Genomic DNA, 8,812 nt, shown 5'->3' with positions numbered 1-8,812 from the left:
TGAGGTTTTGATTCAGACCATTTTCCACAGAAAATAATACAACCTCTCCCTTCCCCCCAGCACATACACACCTTTTTCAAGGAATACGTCATGCAGTTGGGCTAATGTCTCTATACTTGCCAATGAGAGTCATTTCTGATGTAACAGCTTCTCAAGCTTGGGTTTTGGTCCCAACATCAACATTTGAAATCTGCACCTGGAATCGTGGCATTCATAGCCAACTGTGTATATTCAGCCATTTGGCTAAGTACCTGATATGTTCATGTACGTACCTAGATGTGCAATTTTTAAAACCTCTCTGAAAACTGGACCCTAAAAATGCAGAAAGTTGCCTGTTTATCACAGCCAATGGACAAATTTATCTTGTAACCTTCTGGACACAAGCAATAGGAAAGAAAGCATATATGTAATATCCCCATGGTTGGAGGTGATATTCTTATGCCAAAATGGTGATTTATGGTAATTCAGCTACATGCAGGGAAAAAATGCATCTAATTTTGTGTATACATTAGGGGAAAATGTTTTCCAGACTGGCAATGGTCCAGCAAGAGATGAGAGGTAAGAGAAAGGACCCACAGTATTATTTTGAAAACGCTTTTACGATCACATAAACACACTGAGGTCTTTTATAGTGCCTCAAGTTTGCAGTCTGTAAAACACACACTAGTATCCTTTATTAAACAACAGTCAATGTTGTTCTATAAAATATTCCCTTGTTTAAAACACTCTATTTTTAATTGCCTTCAGTTTTTATATCAGTACCAATCAAATGAAGAAGGGTACATTACAAAATTCCAATTGGGTAAGCTAGCTTTGCTCTTTTATTGAGGTCATTGTCCATTTAATGTTTTCATTCTGGTTGCCAGGACATCATTCCAAGGCATTATGTAAGAAAACCCACAGTATTACCTCACAGTTCTGTATCCACATTCTGCATCCTCATTAACATGGGCCAGCAGTAGGTGCCTTTACATAGAATTGCTGAGTTTATAATAAAACGTAGGGCAATCATGTCAGCCATTTGCAGTTAATCTCTTTGCACTGGCAGGCCCAATTACTTCTGAAAGCACACTGGGGGCTCCCCCCTCCCCGCCCGCAAGATAAAAAATGGCTGACACGAGCTGGAAGGCCATGGATAGTGGTGTTATGGACTGGCTGGACAACAAAAGAGCTAAGACCTTGAGGGTCTCCAATGACAGGGAGTCATTTCAGGTATGGAGAAAGAAAATAAGATACTTATTTCCCTTAAATGTCCAGGTAGTTTGTGGTACAAATGTGTAAAAAAAACATTAATGGAGATCTCTCTCTAAATTAGAGCCATGTGAAATTGGCAGCAGTTCAACAACAATATTCTTATTCTCCTAGACACCTAAGAAAGCTGCTGGGGATTTCTTACCTCTATGAAATAAGATAAAAGATTTAACTTCTCCAGTGAGTCAGAAAATTTTGCAGTGGTTCAACTCTTCCCCCTAAATATACATAGACCACTGACATAATTGTAGAAAACTAACTTGTTAAGGGCTGTGCAATTTCTCTCTTGTCATTCAGCTGAAAAAAATTCGAAGGTCCCTTGAGACTATGAAGAGCATGAATGATAATCTGATGAAGCAGGAAGAAAGAAAAGTGAAAAGATGGCTAGCAAAACAAGCTGAATTATCACCATCAGCATCGTCGTCATATAAGAACTTATACAAGGTAATGAATTGCTTTTCCAAGGGACACCATGCAATACATAAAAACCATATAATAAAACAAGAGTTGTGGTTTCTATACGAGTAGCTTTTCATGCTGCAGATGTAAGCAGATCATCATGCTGGTCAGGCAAGCCAGGGGTTGAGAGGGGAGTTCATGGCTGGGGATAGCGGGACAAGTTAGGCCTTGCTCCACCCTCCAAAAATTCTATCCCACCACTGCAACTTGGGTAGCCACCAATAATCCTTTGGGCCAGACCCTTGGCCACTGTAAATTGTCATAGCTCCATTGACATAATTTGTTTCAATAGCCCCGTGACAATTGGCACCTGCTGAGCATCTGCCCCTCCTCCTATGACCACACTTGAGGATTTCACCAATTTCCAAATACATGGAAATTACATGAGCATGCCTCCAAATTCATGGATTCTAAAACACTGCAAAACCAACCATGTTTGGAGAAAGCAAACACTAGTGAATTTTGGCTTCCCATAAACTTGGCTTGGACATGAATTTCTGGCAGTTGTTTCTAGTTTTGGCATTACACTGCAACAGAGGAATATTTCTCAAGTTTTACTGTATTAACACTACCACTGGGCAGAAAAAGAAAGACCAAGAAAGACCCAGAAGCTATTTGCAAATGTTAAAAAGAAAAACAAAACACACCCCTTGTACTGGTGGGTGTTGCTCATTTATCAGTGACTGAGGGTGCAACTGGGGCTGCACTGGGTCAAGAAAGTTTATAAGGTATTTTGTTGTGTGTCTACAGTTTATTGGCTGTACTTTGGTAGCATTTGTGGGTTTTAATGCGAGTAAGGCACCTGGAGGATAAGACAGGTGCATGAAAACTGGATCTAAATTAACACACCCCTTAGACATTTGGAGACTTGCATGAGAAGAAAGGTTGGAGAAGAAGATTTTAAAAAGCAAAACCTATCATTATCCTAGCTTCACCATCAACCAATAATGGGGGTATGGAAGGTTATTAAAATATACCAATTAAAATAAATTGACACTTCCTTCTCCTCCATACCCCTAACATTCCATCCCCAACTGTAAATGGGTCCATCCTTCTTGGGAAAGAGTTAAAGAAACAGCTAAATTTTCCCCTTTTTGGCCACTTCATTCCAATTTGTGGGTTGGATTTCATCTGGCTCTAGAGTTTCTCACACTTCAGATCCTAGTGTCCTTAAGTAGTAGCTCACATCCCTTGGGAACTATTTCTGGCATCTGTCTCCTACACTCTCTTGTGAACACAGAGGCAAAGGACTTTGTTGTTGTTGTTAAGCAATATGTCTACCCACTTTCTGTTAATGAAAGGAAGAACAGGCCTATTTATTCTGCTATTCAATTTAAAATGCATACTAATAGGGATTATACATCTGTTACACTTATGTTTATCTTAGTTGATATTGGCAAGTTTAAGCACAGTCACTGTACCAGATTGTATATATTATAGATACGCGCACTGTATAAATTATATGACCGTCTAAACCTGCCCCATTTGCTAGCTGTGTCTACCTGGGATGAGTTTTCATCGAGAATAAAATAAGTAGCCTACTCAGGAGCACAGTACCCCCAGCCCTGAAAAATTAAACCACCAACTGGGTATTGCATAAATCTACGGCAGGACTGTCCAACCTTTGCCCCACACAAGGCTGCACTCATCATTATAAATACGTACTGCCAGATAACACTACATTAAATTGGAGTTCAGGTTGAGTACATATCAGCAAGTTAAGAGTAAAAGCTACAGGGATGTTGTAATTATCTAACAAACCAAACATAAAAAACCCAGGTAAGGTTAAACTTAAAAACAAAAATCCAAACATCTTACAGAGCGGGAATGTACAGTGTAGGCACCCAACCAACCGGATTTCTGCCCTGTAGTGACACCATGCAATAACCATACAGTTATGATTAGTACATAATAGGATCAGTGTAGGGGATGAGGCAGCTTTTCTTCTTTTGCTACTGGCAGTAGCAACAGTGGGAGGGGCTGATCATTCGAAAAGAAGGCATCTTTGCTGGTCACCGGCCTTTGGCGTCACTCCCACTGAGAACAATAGGAGATGGTAGACATTTTGAAAGAGGGGAATTCCTCATGGAAATCCATGTGGAAGAAAATTATTTGTCAGCCTCTGCAGAAAAAAAATCTTTTGGTTGTTAAGAATTATGGTAAAATCCTTAAAAAAAAAAACCACCTTAAAATGTTGCTTGTGCACAAGATCTTAGTGAGTTTTAACTGTATGGGAGTTTTGAAGGTTCTACATTAGACTACTATTAAGACCATTAGAAACAAAAAATGGTCTGACACACAGTGCTAAATTTCTTAAAGGAACCATTTTAAATTAATTTTAAATTATAAACGAAATTCACTCTATGCTCAAGAGTAAGTGCTGTAATTTGTGGTCGGAAACACTGTAATCTTCATACATAAAAAGAATGGTTGAGAATCCCTGCTTTAAATGCAGAATGCAACCTACCCTTAACTAAGGACCAGCTCTTCTGTAATATAATTTTTAAAAGTAGATTACAGCCCTCTAAAATTCACTTCTACTTGAGATTCCTCCTTGATAGGTACATGTGAACTAGTTTTTGTTTGAGTTCACCAGCAATTAAAACATGGTTATCACTCAGATTCCACTGTTATGAAGATACATATAGAGAAGATAACATATATTGCACCCCTGCTTTGTCCTGAACCTACAGCTACAGAGAGGCCAATCATTTGGCCAGTCATTCAGCATCTCTGATCTACACCAGTGTGCTTGATAGAATTCAAAAATTGTTCCCAATTTACTTTTTAATTCCTTTGAACAGCAGGGGCCAAAGCGCTGTGTGTTGGGTTTGTAATTCCATGCTCTGCTGAAACACAACCACCTTTAAAAAAAAAAAAAGACTACTACTCGCACCAGCAATTAATATGAATAATAAATATTTATTTTACAAGATACCATCCAGTGAAGTGAACCAAGAGGCAAACCAAGAAGTGCAACAAGTCTCCGAGAGAGGCTCCACTGAAACTCCCTGGAGCCAGTTTGGTGACCATTTGCCCAACTTTGTCAGCTTTCTGCGCCTACCAACAAAAAGATCAGGTTGTGGTAGGGAAGATAACATTCATGCCTTTATGAGGCTTGATTTACTTTCCAGGTTTTAAGCAGCATAATCAGTTTTTCTTATTGCAATAATTAGAGTTTCTCTGACTCCGCTAAGAACAGAACTCCCTCTCTACTTTATTGATGTAGCCCTGTAAATGATTCTTTTAGAAATGCATCCCTGAACAGTAAAATATTAGTTTTTCTTCTTCCTGTCATTTACGTATAATTAAGAGATAATGTCAATGGAATAGAGCCTGGTGACAGGATGATTTCCTGCTGATAGGCAAATGGCAAGGTGAGGAGGCATTTAGTGAAAATTATATTTTATATATACATATTCTGTGACTTAAATTACTATTATAGCTACTGATTATCATCCAAACCATAATAGACAGGTGCAGCAAAGCCAAAGCTGTAAGTCCTCGTCAAAGAGAAAAACAACATTTTCATTGTCTTTGAAAATAAGTTTCCTTGATGCACTAGCCAATGAGAAATCTTTCCCCCCTAAATGTAGTGCTTTACTATTACGAATAAAGAGGCAAATGGGTTTAAATCACAGTAGTTAAGAGTCTAAACATCAAGCAACTGATGTGGCAAATCCCAATTGTGTGTGTTTTAAAATCTGAAAGGAGAGACAGACATCAAGACGACAGGTGCCCGAGGCCTTGTCTACATGAGAAAGTAGATGTATCACAGACTGAATGACTAACCTATTAACTATATTTTAGAAAATCCATCTTTATACAACATTCACAAATAACTGAAGCAGCATGGACCTGAAGTCTTCTCAAATCCATTTTTTCCCTCTAAATTTGTTTCTACTTTTTGCCCTGGAGTTTTACTGAAAATTATGAGGTCTTCTTTTTACATGTTGTTTGGATGCCCCTTTTATTATTCAATACACTTAAGCATCACTGACAGATGACTTTGTTACAAACTCATTTTATTCACCACCTATCACCACACTCCAATTGCTCTTCTTGCTAACTCCACCTTGTAAAGAACCTTCCGCATTCTTATAAAAAGCTGTTCAGTATATAGCTAGTTTATCTACAGATATGAACACATTGTGTTCTCTCTCTTTTACTGGATGTACCCACCTATGAGTACAGTACAAAACGCTGCAGGTCCCTTTATTAAACTTGCCATTCAAACCCAATAAAGGAACTCCTAGTCTATTGCTCACCCTCACTTAAGCCAATTCTCTCAGAGGGTCTGATCCTGCAAGGCGATAAGTGCTCTCAATTCTCACGGACTTCAAACATCAATTTTGTGTGTTCCAATATCTGAATGGAGAAAAGGTATTACAGTGATAGCACCTTGCAGGATGGAGCCCTTAGTGCACATATTCAAATCCCATTCACAATGGAAGCAACTGGATTCAAAAAAGATTTACAAGCAAGCTTCACCCTCTTCATCTGACCTTCTTTTGTGCACTTGTAACTTTGTTCATGCTTATATCTGCACATACGCTTTTCAAGCAGGAACACCAGTGAGTGCAGTAGAAATATTTAACACCTTCCTGCTGGGTTTGTATAGGCAGGTTTTCACACTTGCATTTTTCAGCTGCCTGTGGGTGATTGCACCCACAACACAGGTCATTTCTGAAAACTGGCCCAAAGTGTCCAGCCTATATCTAGGGAACTGAGTTATCTTCTGCGGACTTTTTATTGGGCAATATTATTTTATGTTTTCATCAACCACCCAGAGGTGATGCATAGTTACCATCATGGTCAAGCTGGTAGAGGATGTCTAAACCTGAGGGATGGCCACGTCACAAGAAGAGCATACCAAACAGGAACTCTATGCTGTAAGCAACAGGCTGAAACACTATTGAAAATACACATTACAGCTTTAAGGAGTGGAACTAAACAGAACTTCTGCGGGGGTGGGAGGGCTGATAAAGGCAACAATAAACATCTAATGATTGATGGTAGATGACAAATTGAGAGCTTACAGCATAATATCAATGGGGGGGCGGTGAGTCAGTGCAGATCTTGGATGAATATATAGCGGGACTGAGTAGTGTACAGTAGGGTGATCATAGTGCTTCTCGGTGCTCCAGCAGCTAGACCCTGTATTTGGTTCAGATAGTTAGAGTTTAGGAAATATTAGAGAAAATACAAAGAAGGGCAAAAAAGTGATAGAAGAATTATAGAATAAGATATGAGGAGAGACTGCAGGAACTAAACTTATATGGTCTCAAAAAGAGAAAACTCAGGGGAGCTTCATCACAGTCTATAAATACCTCCAAGATAGTAATATAAATGAAGGAAGGGAATTCTTCAGTCTCAGAAGATAACAGGACAAGGAGCAATGGCCTGAAGCTAAGGAAGGAAAAGTGTAAGACAGATTATAGTGAAGAGTTCTTCACTCCGGCCTCAGCCTCCGTGGATGAATTCACTGTGGTGGGGAGCAATTGTTCTCTATCAACAGAAATGCACCTCCCCCGGCTCTCCACTCGATTTGTCCAGGGAGGGAATAATCACTGCAAAATCCTCTCAGACTTTACCCCTGTTGCCAGGAGTGAACAGCCACACCGAGACAGGTGTGACATGTTGACTAATTTTTCTCCACATGTGCAAATATCTGATTTTTAATAAGAACTACATGAAGAATGAAGACATTGTACACAGTAGGATTGCCATATGGAAATGTGTTAACACAGCACGAATTCTAGCAGAGAGGTAGCATTGTCTCCAAATAGAGGTACACCCTGTTCCCCCCACCCTCCCCCAAACACTTAGATTTCTCTCCTCCTTCTAACAGTATTATTTCAAAGGATATTTTTGCACCTTCTGCAAACAGTGAATAAGATCCAACCCACATACTTACCCAGTGCACTCGGTGGTTTGCCTTCCATACATCTGCTTGATTCAACAGGGAATGAAAACTAAGGGGAGCTGCTCCAAATGAAACTCCTGTCGCATGAGCACTCATTTGCAATCTATTTCAGAAGGCTCATCTACTAATCCAGGGATAGGAACAATGAGAATATGTCCCACCGCCTTACATTAGTTATAATTTTACAAGGGAAAGTTCTTTGACATACAACCAGCTCTTTGTCCTGGGAAAAGCCTAGATGAGAAGGATTCTTTTTATGTTCACTACAGATCAAATATCACATTTCAGGCACTTGTGCCATCTTCTTGTCTTTCATCCTCTCTGACATTTGCAATGGTGGCAGCCTGCAAGTCCTGTGCATTTAAGAGGAAATATCTACAGATTTAGAAAGGCACCGGTGTCCATCAGAGACAGAATGAGACTTGCAGGATTGATGAGAGATGACTGCAGAGACCACGATGGTGACCTGAAATGGTGTGGCTGTCTACTGAAGTCGGGGCTGGAGGGAGATTAACACATCAATCCAGAGAGGTGGAGCTGAGATACAGAAAGCCACATTGAGGCTGTGGATCACTATTGATATTCTGCAAAGGTTTCAGATCACTAAGAGTAAAGCAAATGTAAGTTAAACCCTTAGAAGCCCAAAGAAGTCCCCAGGGTTCAAAGTTGCGGGATGGTAGACAAACAAACTCAGCTCCTCTCTCTCTCTTTGCCATCAGAAAAGCACCCTCCCTTTTTCTAATGAGACCCTTCTAGCTTGCTAGAGTCTATATAGACACTTTAAAAACCCATCATCACATTCCCCGCTTGCCTCACCTCAGTTACCGGCCCAAACTCCTCATTCTGCTCAGGTTGTAAGGTGCGGTTCCTTTTCAGTTATCCTGCTGACACTATTGGTGGGAGGCAGGTGGGATTTTAAGTAGACAAACTGGAATTTGATCCGGACATTGGGGGGAATACCAATGTGAAAAAATGGCCTGGAATCTTTACTGACAAGTGGTTTCCATTTAATCCAAAACTCCACCTGCAGGATCATGGTGCCGGCTAGCCTCAGCTAACACACGGCTCCTAACAGGATCAAGCTGCCACTTAACAGAGCATCATTGTTTCAAACTGAACCAAGGTCTTCCAGGTGTGCATTACTCACGTCCGATCCTGCTCAAATTGAGGACTGGC

Source organism: Chrysemys picta, chromosome 14 (assembly GCF_011386835.1).
Source record: "Chrysemys picta bellii isolate R12L10 chromosome 14, ASM1138683v2, whole genome shotgun sequence".
Lineage (NCBI taxonomy): Eukaryota > Metazoa > Chordata > Testudines > Emydidae > Chrysemys > Chrysemys picta.
The sequence above is the reverse complement of the archived record's forward strand: the minus strand, read 5'-3'. Positions refer to the sequence as shown.